Below are 13,580 nucleotides of genomic sequence, written 5' to 3'. Positions count from 1 at the left end.
GAGAGATGAAAATCTTACCTCGCCGCAATTAGTACTTAGAAATAGAACGTAAAGTACGTATTTGGTTAAAGGCTATTTGTTTTGACTTACGATTAGGCCATGGAAGGATAAAATGATTGTTGATATTTGTTTTCCTTCACAAGGTAACGCTTTGCCCTATAGAAAAGGACATTAATAAATTATATGAAGTACTATACATTATGTATATTAAAATGTCTTTATCCAGAAAAAAAAAATTGTTTTCCTTGCCTTATGGAATGAAAGGAGTGTAAAAAAAAATTAAAAAATAAGAGTTTTTTTGAATTGGAGTTGACAAATAACATTATATTAGTTTCAGGTGTGCAGCGTAATGATTTGATATTTGTATATGTTGCAAAAGGATCACAATCAATGTAATTAACATTTGTCTCCATACATGGTTATGTTTTTCTTTCTTGTGATGAGAACTTTATTTTTTATGATGAGGGCTTCTAAGATCTCCTCTCTTAGCAACTTGCAAATATAGAATAACTATAGTCAGCCGGATGTACATTACATCCCCATGATTTATTTATCTCATAACGAAGTTGGTACCTCTTGACCCCCCTTCACTCGTTCTGCCCAACCTCACCCCCATTAAAGAAGGCTTTTAATTCTTTTGCCATTTCCAAATTAAAATGATATAATGTTTGCACCCAGACTCAGAAATTGAAAATGTCAAATGGCTTCTTTATGTTATAAACTTTGGTGTATCTGCCATACGCATTTGGATTACCCACAGCGACACTGTCTCTCAGATCCGCGAGATGTCCTTTCTTACTGTGATAAAGTCATAAAAATAACAAAACTAATTAAGGGACAGTCATATAACTTTATCAATTAGCCCTCTCCACACTCAGTGATATGAGTGTGACCATCCCCCGGGATATCCTGGGATACAATAATGTAGACCATACACTTGGGTCTTCCATTACCATTTTATATCCATTCACTGGGACCCATTTTTCCTTACCTCCATATGAAGACCTAGACAGTTTCATGATTTATCCCAAGTAATATAGTCTCAATCCCAAAATTAAGATGTTGAGCTCCCTGTATCACTCTAAAATGCATCCTTAGATGAATTTGAATAAAGATCAAACTTCTCCCTTCACCCATTGGAGCTGCTAAGCGATAGCTCCTTGAATAGTTGCCAGGGAAAATGTTTCCTCTCTCTTTCCTCCTGCTTTTTGTTCCCTGAGTTACCTTCGTTTCTCCACTTGGCCCATTTAAGCCGGCTTTCAGCTGCCCCCATGCCAAATGCTCCCTCTCTCCTGTTTCCCACACGTGCTGTGGGAAATGTTCATGCCTCATCGTCCCTGAAGAGCTCTGACACCACAGACTAATCTTGATAAAGAATCAACGTCAGGTAGTCAGGCTGCCCATCTGTTGCCTTGATATTATCCATGGCCTTCTCCACTGTGTCCCCCATATTTTGTGCCAGTGATCAGCCTTGTTGACGTCTCTCAAGTTAAGATTTAGCAAAAGGGAAGAGATACTCCAATCTGAACTCTTCTGTGTGGGGAAATGTGCAGAGATAATAACATACCAACAGCTCACTCCAAAATCCTTTTCATAAATTCTATTTCAATTGCCTTTGTTCTGTACTACAGAGATGCTCCCCCTGCTCAGGATTTGACATCACTGGCTGGCCTTCTGCCTCCCACAGACACCTTCCTCAAGCTAATTAGGCTTTAACACTTCCGGCTAACCTACCCTTCTTCTTACTAGGGCTCCAACACCATGCTTCGGGTGGGCCATTCCTAAGTGAATGCCTTCTGCATCGTGCTCGGGTTAAACAACCAGCAACAAGCTGTTCGTCTTTGTACTTGTCCCCCTTATCCTGCCTGGGCTCCTACACTCCATGCCCCCTCACAACATGGATACTTTCTTCACCTGGGAAACTCCAGGGCATCATAATTCCCCAGATCTAATTTGGTCTGACATACCTAAATGACGGTACTACTAAATTCCCCAGGGAGGAAAAGAAAAGTGAAACAAAATGGAGGAGAAAGGGAAGGCAAAGAAGAGGGAGAAGAATAGGATGAGGAATCTTCTTTTTTTAATTGAAGCATAGTTGACGTTAGTTTCAGGTATAGAGCATATTGCATAGGGTTAGCTGAAGCACAGTTGACATAATATATTAGTCCCAGGTATAAAACGTAGAAATTTGACAATTCTATCTATTATGAAATGTTTACCATAAAAAGTGTAGTTATCATCTGAGGAAATTTAAATAGATATTTTAGCTCTAGCATGACCTTTACTGGTAGAATTTTCTTCTACTCTTCACTTGCTATACATTTTTTAAAGAATGATATTGTATTTTAACAGTTTATCTGTTTCTCTTAATATGGTCATATGTTTTTTTCTCTCTTCTTAAGGAAATTATATCAATTAGTTTTAGAGTAAAAAACTATAGCTTTATAGTGTAATATAAAACTAAACATAAATCTATAATAAATTCAACTTAACAATAAGGATATATTTTATTCCTGAACTTTTATGTTTTCTTCAGTTTTATTTAAAATTTAATTCAAATTCATGTGTGAAAGTGGAATCTGGTTTTTCTTCTCGCATAGTCTTTCTTAGGTTTGGGGTATCAAAATTACTGCTAGTCTCACAAAATTAGTTGAGATATTTTTTCCCATTCCTTTTTTTTGGGAGTTTTCATAAGATCAGAAATATCTTTATAAACATCTGATAAATTCATATCTCAGATCTACTTGGTCATGTATTTTTTATGGAAGATTTCAAATCATGGGTTCTTTTGTTAATGTTATGAAAAGAATTATATTTTCTACTGAAATACTTAGTAAATCATATTTTTCAAGAATATGTAAGTTTTGAAGTTTATTGGCACTAGATTTTCATATTTTCTCCTAGCTTTTTAATCATGAAACATCTGTGGTTGTGTCTCTTTTTAAGTGTATTTTTCACTGTCCGTTATTCCTGTTTAATCTTGCCAAATGTTTGCCTACTTCATTGTTTTGCTTTTTTGGGGTTTTTTTGGCATTATTGCTTCCCCCTTGTATTTTTGTTTTAATATTTTATTACCTTTCTTTTTATTTGAAAGAGAAGTAATGACTGATACCGCAATATTACAAAGGATTATAAAAGACTGCTATGAAAAATTATATATCAGCAATTTGAACAACCTAGAAGAAATGTATAAATTCCTAAAAACATACAGTCTTTCAAAACCAAATGAGGAAGAGATAGAATATCTAACCAGACCAATTACTAGTAATAAAATTAATCAATGTAATTCATTAAAAAGTAATGAAATTAAATCAGTAATCAAAAGACTCCCAAGAAACAAAAGTCCGGGACCAGATGGTTTCAGAGATGAATTCTACCAAACATTTAAAGGAGAGTTAATAACGATTATTCTCAAAGTATTCAAAAAATACATGAAGGAATGTTTCCAAATACATTTTATGAGGCCAAACAACATTACCATGATCCCCAAATCAGACAAAGACCCAAAAAAACCTTGCAAGCCAATATCTCTGATGGACATAGATGCAAAAATCTTCAAGAAAACACTCGTAAACTGCACTTAACAATACATTAAAAGGGAGCAACTGGGTGGCTCAGTGGGTTAAATATCTGCCTTCAGCTCAGGTCATGATCCCAGAGTCCTGGGACTGAGCCCCTTGTTGGACTCTCTGCTCAGTGGGGAGTTTGCTCCTCTCTCTCTCTCTCTTTCTCTCTCGCTGCTCCTCTCCACCCCTCGTGCTCTCTCCTACTATCTCTTTCAAACAGATAAAAAAAATCTTAAAAAAAAAAACAAAACCCAAACATTAAAAGGATCATTTAACACTATCAGATGGGATTTATTCTGGGGAGTGAAGATGGTTCAATATTCACAAATCAAGCAATATGATATACCACAGTAACAAAACAAGGAAGAAAATCATATAATCATCTTAATAGATGCAGAAAAAGCATTTGACAAAATTCCACTTCTGTTCATGATAAAAACTCAATAACGTAGGGTTTAGAAGGAACATGCCTCAACATAACAAAGACCATATGTGAAAAACCTATAGCTAACATCATACTCAATGGTGAAAAACTGGGAGCTATCCCCCAAAGACTGGGACGTTCACTCTCACACTTTTACTTAACATAGTCCTGGAAGTCCTAGCCACAGGAATCAAACAAGAAAATAAAAAAGCATCCAAACTGGTAAGGAAGAAGATAAGCTGTCACTATTTGCAGATGACATACTATATTAAAAAAAGCTAAAGACTCTACCAAAAAAAACCCCATTATAAATAATAAATGAATTCAGTAAAGTTGTAGGATTCAAAATTAATAAATGGAACACTCAATAAGAAGAAGTAGAAAGAGAAATTAAGAAAAGAAATTCTATTTATAATTGTATTGAAAAGAATAAAATTCCTAGGGATAAACTTAACTGAAAAAGTGAAAGACCTGTACTCTGAAAACTATAAAACACTGATGAGGCAAACTGAAGACGACACAAACAAATGGAAAGATATTCCATGCTCATGGATTGGAAGAATTAATATTGTTAGAATGTCCATACTATCCAAAGCAATCTACAGATTCAATTCAATCCCTGTTAAAATACCAACAGCATTTTCTGTAAAACTAGAAAAAATAATCCTAAAATATGTATGGAACCTCAAAAGAACCCCAATTTGCCAAAGCAGCCTTGAGAAAGAAGAACAAAACTGAAAGGTATCACATTCCCGGATTTCAAGATAATTACAAAGCTGTAGCTATCAAAACAGTATGGCACAAAACAGACATGGATCAATGCAACAGAAGAGAGAGCCAAGAAATAAACTCACACTTATGTGGTCAATTAACCTATGACAAAGGAGACAACGATATACAATGGGGAAAAGAGAGTCTGTAGGTGTACATGGGGTTGTGCAAGAAGTTCCACTTGCTCATCTGAGTTGAGAATGAATCTCCTTAAACCACCTTCTTGTCTAAATTGGAACCCAACTCCAGGGGAGGAATAGACTGGAAATTGACAAAATGACCGTGACCTAGGAGACAGACTCCTGGCACAGGAGGTGAGGCACAGGGGGGCTGGCAGATGCAACTCAAAGACTAGGTGTTCTCACTACACAGTGGGGAATCTCCTAAGCATTCAGTCTATTCCAGGAATATGTTTTAGGCTCAGGCTTCCTAGGGTTTACCCTCCTCAGGTTGTGTTCATCCCCTTGAGGCTAGTCCTCCAGGTACATCTGGTTGAGGATGTACTGGAAAGAAAGGAATCCTGGGAAACAGAAGGAGAAAGAGAAAAAAATCAGAAAGTCACCGAGATAAGAAGACCTCATGAAGTAGAGACAAAAAGAGGAACGGATTCCAACAAGCAGTCTCAAATTGTCAGTCTCTATTTGTTATTTACTGGGTTCAGAACAGTGTGGAGCCAAAGGAAGCCAAAGGCATGGTCCATGCTCTTTAGAGAACTATCATTTTAATGAATACCTATTTCACACCTAGCCACTGTACTGATCTCTTTGCCCAAATTACCACATTGCATCCTTCTCATACTGTCCATCCTGCCGACCTGCTTGCCTAGTCATGGTTGTCCAAACAATGTAAATCTATCATCTTCCTACTTGAAGTCACTTTCCATCCAAATTCACCCTTCCATCTAAATATGGCCCACACGCTAAACCTCCACTGGCCCCTGACCCCGCTCCTCTCCCCCACACGTCCAAGGCCTTATCCTCCTACCTACCATTAGCCCAGACTCATTTTTCTCCTTTCCCAAATCACCACATCCTTCTTCTTTCCAAATATTTGACCCCAGCTACAGAAATAAATCTCTCCCTCCTATAATCAGATCTCATTATCTTAAAATACTCACAGGATCTAACTCTCTCATGTGATAGCTCTTCACCATCCCAAATAGAGGCATCCTAGGAAGGTGTGGAATTTTCCGCCTCATCTTCTCATGAATCCTGCTACTTATAAATGAATTCCTTTCACACAATCCATCTCTCCTTCTACACAAAGGCTACTTCTAGGGCTCCAAATAAAATACAGGATACCCAGTTTCATTTGAATTTCTAATAAACAATGAATCATTTTTAGTATATGTAACCCCATGTAAAAAAGCTTAAAAATACATCGTTTATCTAAAATTCAAATAGGACTAAGCTCACTGTATTTTTTTTTTTTCTTTCTAAATCTGGCAAACCCTAGATATCACACACTCTCCTTGGGACTGATGCGGCATCTCATTTTCTAGTGTCTCATCTCAGAAAAAGGTCTCAGGCTGATGAAATGTGCCTGTCCAAGGTTGTAGGTCACAATTTCGAACCTCTCAACCTTACTCACAGTGGTTGTCCTTTAGCCTTCATCTCAATCCCCAAATCCAGATGCTCATTAGAACCAAAGCAAACAGATGGGGATCCCTTACCCGAAGTGAATTCCCAGATGGCAAAAACAGCTGACTCTGAGGGAAAAAGAGGAAAGGTCTATAAGGATGCTACCAAAATGAGGCAGAAGGAGCAGAGTTCAATGGCAAAGACAATAAAACATCAGCCACAAATATTCTGAGGAGGAAGTGGGAATTCCAGCTTGGGAGAGGGGTCAATCATTTAGCTTCCAAACTCCCATACTATCCCCTGCCTCCACCTGCCCTGCTCATACTCACACACCATCAAGAGAGGAGGATCAGAGCTGAGAGAGAACTCAGAGAGAGACAGTTGAACTTGGGGACAGGATGCTGGAGGACTCAGAGAAGATGAAGAAGGTAGAGAAAATGGAGGAGTTTCAGTTCTGGGATGAGAGGAGTTCAGTAAGGGTGAGATCTCGGTCTGAGCCTCTTGACTTGCTGGCACTTACCTGGAGGTAAATCTGCCTGGAGGCCTGCATTTCCTAGAGTCTTCCTATTCTCCCAACGTCAGGTCTGGGTCAGGACCACCCACCTCATAGGAGACCTAACCTACAATCAAGTAACCACTCCCTACAGTTGGCACTGGGTCCTGCTTACCCTTTGCACCAGAAGAAAGTCAAAGGCTGTTTCAAAACAGATGTCGCAGACCCTGCTGAATGTCAGCTTGTTGAGGAACATGACAGGTACCCAGTCTAAGGACATATACATCTATTTCATCAAGAAGGTGGCCATGAAGTTGAGGGCCAAGACAGAAACTTGACCTTTCTTGAGTTCCTGGGAGAGACACATGTTCTGGTGAAGATGGAATGGACGGAGCCACTTTTGGCATAAGACAAGATGCGCTTCGGAATATCCCTCTGCTACTTCTCCCCGCCAGACTTGTTAACTCCTCCCACTTGAGCTCTTTTGAAAGGAGACTTTGGATATGGCCAAATCTCCAGCTGATTTCTGCTGGGTTGCTCAAAGGAAGTTCTGTCCTCCACATACAATCCACTCCCTCCCTATCGACTAGACCCTGCATACTTCCAACTTTTTTCTTGTTACTTCCTTATTCCAAAAGCTGATTCTAGGCTTTTGTTTTGTTTCATTTTAACCTCTTACCCCTCTTACTCAGTGGATATCATTATTTCTTCATCTTCCCTTCCTGCAAGGGAATTAATTTTTATTCCGCTGTCCATTTACTTAATTATTTGAGGTTCTAGTCCTATGGAAGAAGACAAATACACATATATAACATGTCAGGGGGGAGCATTCTCCATACAACAGGCATGCTGAAAAAAAAGAGACCACTTTATTCAACCCAGTACTTCCTGCATTTACTTGACAAAACAACCATTTATGTGACCTCCCCTCCCCTCCCTTCACTCCCATCCCCAAGTGGTATCCATACTCATTCTTCTACTGGAATAGAACTTGCAAGTAGGTGTGGCTATGAGATTAAGGTCTACCCGCTGAGATGCAGGCGGGCTGCCTGGCCTGTGGCTTCTTGGAGACTTCCTTTAGTAAGAGCTGGCTCGTGCCCTTTGCCTTTTCTTGTCTTTTTCTCCATCTTTCTGTCTGAAACCTGAATGTGATGATTAGAAATCTACCCACCAGATAAGGGATGAGGGTGCATGAATGGGAAGGAACGCAGGTCCCTGCAGACTTTGCGGAGCAAGGCCATCACCACAACCGCGGGCTGCCTACCTCCTTTAGTAATTTCCTCTGATCCCCCCAAGCAGAAACACCCACTTCCTCCAATGTTCTTACTGCACTTGGCACAGATCTTTCCTCTAACACATATCTTGCCAAATTAAACAAGTCTTTTATGCACAGAGACTTACCAAATCAAAGCCCATTCTGATTAACAGGCCGTGGATATGCCACTGAGGAGGAACCTGAGCCTAACATTTTGTCGCGTGGAAAAGAAAGTCACAAGTGATTGGCGTCTCCTGCCTTGGATATGACAAGGAGACTGGCAATTTGCCCCATAGAGTTGCCCCCTCTGAACTCGGCATATATCGATTTTATTTTTTTTAAAGATTTTTACTTATTTATTTGACAGACAGAGATCACAAGTATGCAGAGAGACAGGCAGAGAGAGAGGAAGGGAAGCAGGCTTCCCGCTGAGCAGAGAGCCTGATGCGGGGCTCCACCCCAGGACCCTGGGATCATGACCCAAGCCCAAGGCAGAGGCTTCAACCACTGAGCCACCCAGATGCCCCTCGATTGCATTTTTAAACTATGATTTCTAAAGGGTAAGGAACGAATCTTTTATGATTTTCTATTTCCAGTGCCCAGCTAGATTATGGGGTGCAAAGCGCATGACTTTTAAAGATAAAATAAGGGCGCCTGGGTGGCTCAGTGGGTTAAGCTGCTGCCTTCCGCTCAGGTCATGGACTCAGGGTCCTGGGATCGAGTCCCGCATTGGGCTCTCTGCTCAGCAGGGAGCCTGCTTCCCTCTCTCTCTCTCTCTGCCTGCCTCTCTGCCTACTTGTGACCTCTCTCTGCCAAATAAATAAATAAATAAAATCTTTAAAGATAAAATAAGGCTGCTAAGTTAATGTTGCTAGTGAAGAGCAGCAGGGCCGCCAAGCCACATGGGCAGAAGCAGCTGTGGCCTTGGGGCCTGCACACCAGCCACAGACAGCACTCCACGGGCCAGCCGGTGGCAGGGGCAGGGAAGCTGGGGTCAGCGAGGCACCCCCAGAACAAGGAACAAGCAGCAGTGAGGCCAGCGGTCACTGGGCCCAGGAGGTGGCCCGGCACAGCTGCTCCCCTCCCCCGGTGAGTAGGAGACTTTACAGGAGCCGTCAGGGTGCCACCAAGCTGCTGCTGGACACCATGGGAAACCAGCGCCCAGTGAGCCAAGCGGGATGCATCCCCCACGTTTGGGACTCAGCCAACTCGCTCCTCTCCGGTTGCAGCCGCAGTGTCTGCAGGAAGCAGCAGAACAGATGCTTCCTTGCTCAGGCCTCCCAAGCCTAAAGGGAGCCCAGGGCATCAGCACACACACATTCAGTGCGCACGGAGGTCAGCACCCCTGTCCAGCCAAATGAACGGGCCTGTCAGAATCCCTAAAAGAAAATAAGTTTTATTTGAGCCCAGCTTAGGCCACCTGCCAGGGAAACACTCTCGTCACAGGGAAGAAAATGTCCTAGAGAAGGAACAGGTTTACAGGTCAAGAGCTCAAAAGATTCTAGATGGGCATACAGGCAGGAATGAGTTTTATCACAAAGGAATGCGAGAAGTAGGAGCACCCATGGGTACCTCAAGGACAAGCTGGATTTCCCTTCAGCTACTCATTTACAAAGCAGATGTACAATGTATGTGTGTGGGGCGGGGGGGGGGGCACACATTAGGCCCTTGGTTTGAACAAAGTTTCTGCCCGGTCATGCTACCTTAGAAAGAAATTTAAAACAGCTTCCCGGGGTGCCTGGGTGGCTCAGTGGGTTAAGTCTCTGCTTTCAGCTCAGTTCATGATTTCGGGGTCCTGGGATCAAGCCCCACATTGGGCTCTCTCCTCAAGCAGGGAGCCTGCTTCCCTCTCTCTCTCTCTCTCGGCCTGCCTCTCTGCCTACTTGTGATCTCTCTCTCTGTGTCAAGTAAGTAAATAAAATCTTTTTAAAAAATAAAATAAAATGGCTTCCCATGTGTATGAGGTCTTCAGAGAGTTCTTCTCTCATCACACTTCTGTTAAGAGTGGTGGCCTTCAAAGCTCTTCCATGCCCCGCTCCCACCGTGGAGGCTCTGGAATCGCCCCACACCGCCTGGTGGAGGACACTGTGTGGAGTGTGGTCGCTGAGGGATTCAACCACATGAACTGGGAGAAGGCCACGAAGGAGCCCAGAAGCATGATGACCATGTCTGGAGAGTGCGCTCCTTCTCCTTTCCTGAAGTTGGAATGACTGGGCCCAGCCGCTCTGCTGTCCTCGCTGCACCTCAGTGGTGCCCATGAAGGGGGCTCGTGAATGTGGACCCGGGCAGCTGGTTCCATTGGCCAGTGGCCATCTTGACCTCTGTGGTTCATTCCAGATACTCATTTCTTCAGGCAGCTCTTTGTTCCTCCTCAGCCCAGATTTGGATGTAGGCTGGTTGACCGCCGTCTTTCTCTTCCCAACTTCTGTGTGACCTGTTAGGAAAATAAATATTTTGAACAGTGAAGCAATTACTGTGGTTTAACAACAACAAAAAGATAAAATGAAATCCTCAAATTTGACACACTTGTTCATTTTCCTCTTGCTTGGGTGTATTTCAGTGAGAAGATCTGAGCTGCTCTAGGAAATCAAGAAGAACAGCAATGCTGTACTCTTGGAACTGCTGGCCCATCAACTCCGTGATTTTTTAAAATATTCTGTTGGTTGTTACCTTTGGAGTAGATCAAAGAGGAAATACATCTGTGAGAATATAACCCCGCTGAATCAGGATTTCGGTGAGTGACTAATAGAACAAATTGGAAGCCTGATGAATACGGTCCCTGTGGCTAGTTGGAATTCATTCCTCCAAATCTTAAAAGGGTTTCTGAACAAGACCCAAGCAATGCAGATGTATTTTCATTCCTCTGATCTGAGATTCCTTCTCTGGTTAAAGGATCGATTCCCCTTAGTATCTGAGAACGCAGCCTCCCCTATCTCCTGAGTGGCCTCAGATAACCCTTTCCTGAATCTTCAACCTCTCTATTGGTATTTTTCCTTTAGCAATATATTCAACTCTCTTTCACCCTGTGGCCCTATTCTCTCTAGACGTCCTATGTTCCGCAGTAGAGAGGGCCTTCCATTGTTCATTCTTATAGCCAAGATTCTGGAAACGAACAATACAGCTTGTATCCCCTTCTTCCCTTTCCACCACACTCCACAGAAACTGCCCTATTAAAGATGAAAAACTTGATTCCTAAATTCCACGGATCCTCTTCAGAGAGGGAGTATAAGAAGGTGGTAATAAGCACAGACTCAGAAAGTCAGACTGCCGGGGTTTAAATCCCCATTCTGCCACTAACCAGCCGCGTGATCTTGCACAAAACACTTCACTTCCTTCTACTTCATTTCCCTCATCCATAAGATGGGTTTGTTGTGAGGATTAAACAGCAAAGGGTCCTTGGATGATTGAGTTAGTACATATAAGGAGCTTACAACATGCCTAGAACATAGACATTCCCAACTGACCTCTATAACATACGACACTGCTATCATCAACCTTTTACTTGAAACTCTCCTCCCTTGGTGGTCCTGGCCCATTGTTGTTTGTTCATTTTCCTCACAATTTGCTGGCTGCTCCTTCTTATTCTTTATCCTTGTCTCCACGTTTTGTTTCTCTCTACATTTTAAAATAAACTCATCTTCTGAATAAATACATAAAATTCTTTAGAAAGTTTTTATTTGTATTAAGTGTGGAGATAATTCAGCTTTCTTATGAATGGCTTCCATTTCCTACAAGGTCCATTAATTGAAATCACATCCAAGTATCTCTTTTTTCCCATCTTCCATTCCAGTCCCATTTTTAACTCATTGCATCTATTCTTTTAAGCTTCATCTCATATGCTATCGCCTCCAGAGTGTTTTCTGAAATTTTCTCAAATGAATTCTTTTTTTTTTTTTTAAGATTTTATTCGACAGATAGAGATCACAAGTAGGGAGAGAGGCAGGCAGAGAGAGAGAGAGGAGGAAGCAGGCTCCCTGCCAAGCAGAGAGCCGGATGTGGGGCTCGATCCCAGAACTCTGGGATCATGACCTGAGCGAAAGGCAGAGGCTTTAACCCACTGAGCCACCCAGGCGCCCCTCAAATGAATTAATTATGCACTCCTTCTCTATGCTCCCAGACTATCACATGTAACTTCTCATGGCACCTGCTGTCTCCATGCTAGGGTGTGAGCCATTAGAAGAATGAGTCTGAGTCTTACCTGTCTTTAAATTCCTAATATCCAATACGGATTCACACGAACTGGCCGTGCTCCGTAAATATTTGTTGAGTGAATGAAGCAATAAATACAATGAGCACTCTGTCTGGGCCAATGTCTCTTGAAAGACAAGGCTGAAGATTTCACCACCTACTGACACCTTCCTACATGCTGTGCGGGGATCAGAACCATATGCTAGACTTTTATCCCAGTACTCTCCCACAATACACTCACATTACTGAGTGTATGTATGAGCTACACTGAGCTACTGTATGTAGCCATACAAGCATACTGGCTGCAAGCACAGATTCTGGTATCAGACTGTTCATCTTTGAGCTTCACCAGTTACTAAATGGGTGATCTTGGGCAAGTCATTTAATCTCTGTGTACGCCAGTTCCCTCCTTAAACATAATACATATCAGAATTTGTCTTACAACGTAATGAGATAACATATGTAAAGTGTTTAGAACAGGGTCTGGAACATACCATATATACAACTTAAAAATTATTATTTCAAATATTAAGACGACTCTGCATAGAGTGTTTTGGCTTTACTTTGCTTTCGTTAAAAACAAGTATGAAACTGTGGGGCGCCTGGGTGGCTCAGAAGGTTAAGGGACCCACTACTGATTTCCTCTCAGGTCATGATCTCAGGGTCCTTAGATCAAACACCCGCCCCCCCTCCCCCCATGCTGGGCTCCTTCTCAGTGCGAGACTGCTTGAGACGGTCTCCCTCTGCCCCTTTCCCTTCTTGCACGCTAAATAAATAAAAATATTTTAAAAACATATGAATCTAAAATAAACTGCAGCTCCCCTGGAGAATTCCGTAATTAGAAGCATGATTGGCTAACCCTGAAGGCGTGACCCTGATCCTGTTCTCACCGCTCCCATGCCCAGTACTTGGCTCACAATCGAAGTCCCCGGCTGCGTTTCCGAGGCTTTGGTCCTTTACTTTCTTAGTATTCATCCTTCCTCTTTGCTGTCTGAGGGCTTTTTAAAAACTTTTGTGCAAAAAGAATGAATACTGTTACTCTGAAAAAATTAATAAAAAGGGAAAAAAAAAGTTTAATTAAAAAAAAAAAAACTTTTGTTCACTGAACGACTGAGCAGGGAAAACAGATCTCCACAGATACTTGGCTCTGAAGGGAATCCCATTTCTGCTCCAACCCAAACAGTGATGACTCTTCGTGGATTCCTGCCCAGAATCGGGACTGGGGACCCTCGCGGGGTCACAGCAGTCGTAGCCTCCGCGGCAGCTGCCTCCACCTACACGCGGCCACCACCACCCGGGTAAA

General features: G+C 42.1%; 1 long non-coding RNA gene across 2 annotated transcripts; it reads right to left on the bottom strand.

Moving 5' to 3' along the window:
• Nucleotides 1-9,505: 9,505 nt before the first annotated feature.
• On the bottom strand, nucleotides 9,506-13,284 carry LOC123942413. 2 transcript variants are annotated; one of them, XR_006818418.1, is made up of 3 exons: nucleotides 13,137-13,284; nucleotides 10,616-10,759; nucleotides 9,506-10,523 (listed from the first exon to the last, which is right to left on the bottom strand). It is a non-coding gene; the product is annotated as an uncharacterized LOC123942413 (long non-coding RNA). The 2 variants fall into 2 exon arrangements; XR_006818419.1 differs by lacking the exon at nucleotides 13,137-13,284 and adding an exon at nucleotides 11,554-12,011.
• Between the last annotated feature and the right edge of the window lie 296 nt (nucleotides 13,285-13,580).

The sequence above is a fragment of the Meles meles genome, chromosome 5 (genome assembly GCF_922984935.1).
Source record: "Meles meles chromosome 5, mMelMel3.1 paternal haplotype, whole genome shotgun sequence".
Classification (NCBI taxonomy): Eukaryota; Metazoa; Chordata; class Mammalia; order Carnivora; family Mustelidae; genus Meles; species Meles meles.
This window is presented reverse-complemented; position numbering and strand designations above follow the sequence as displayed.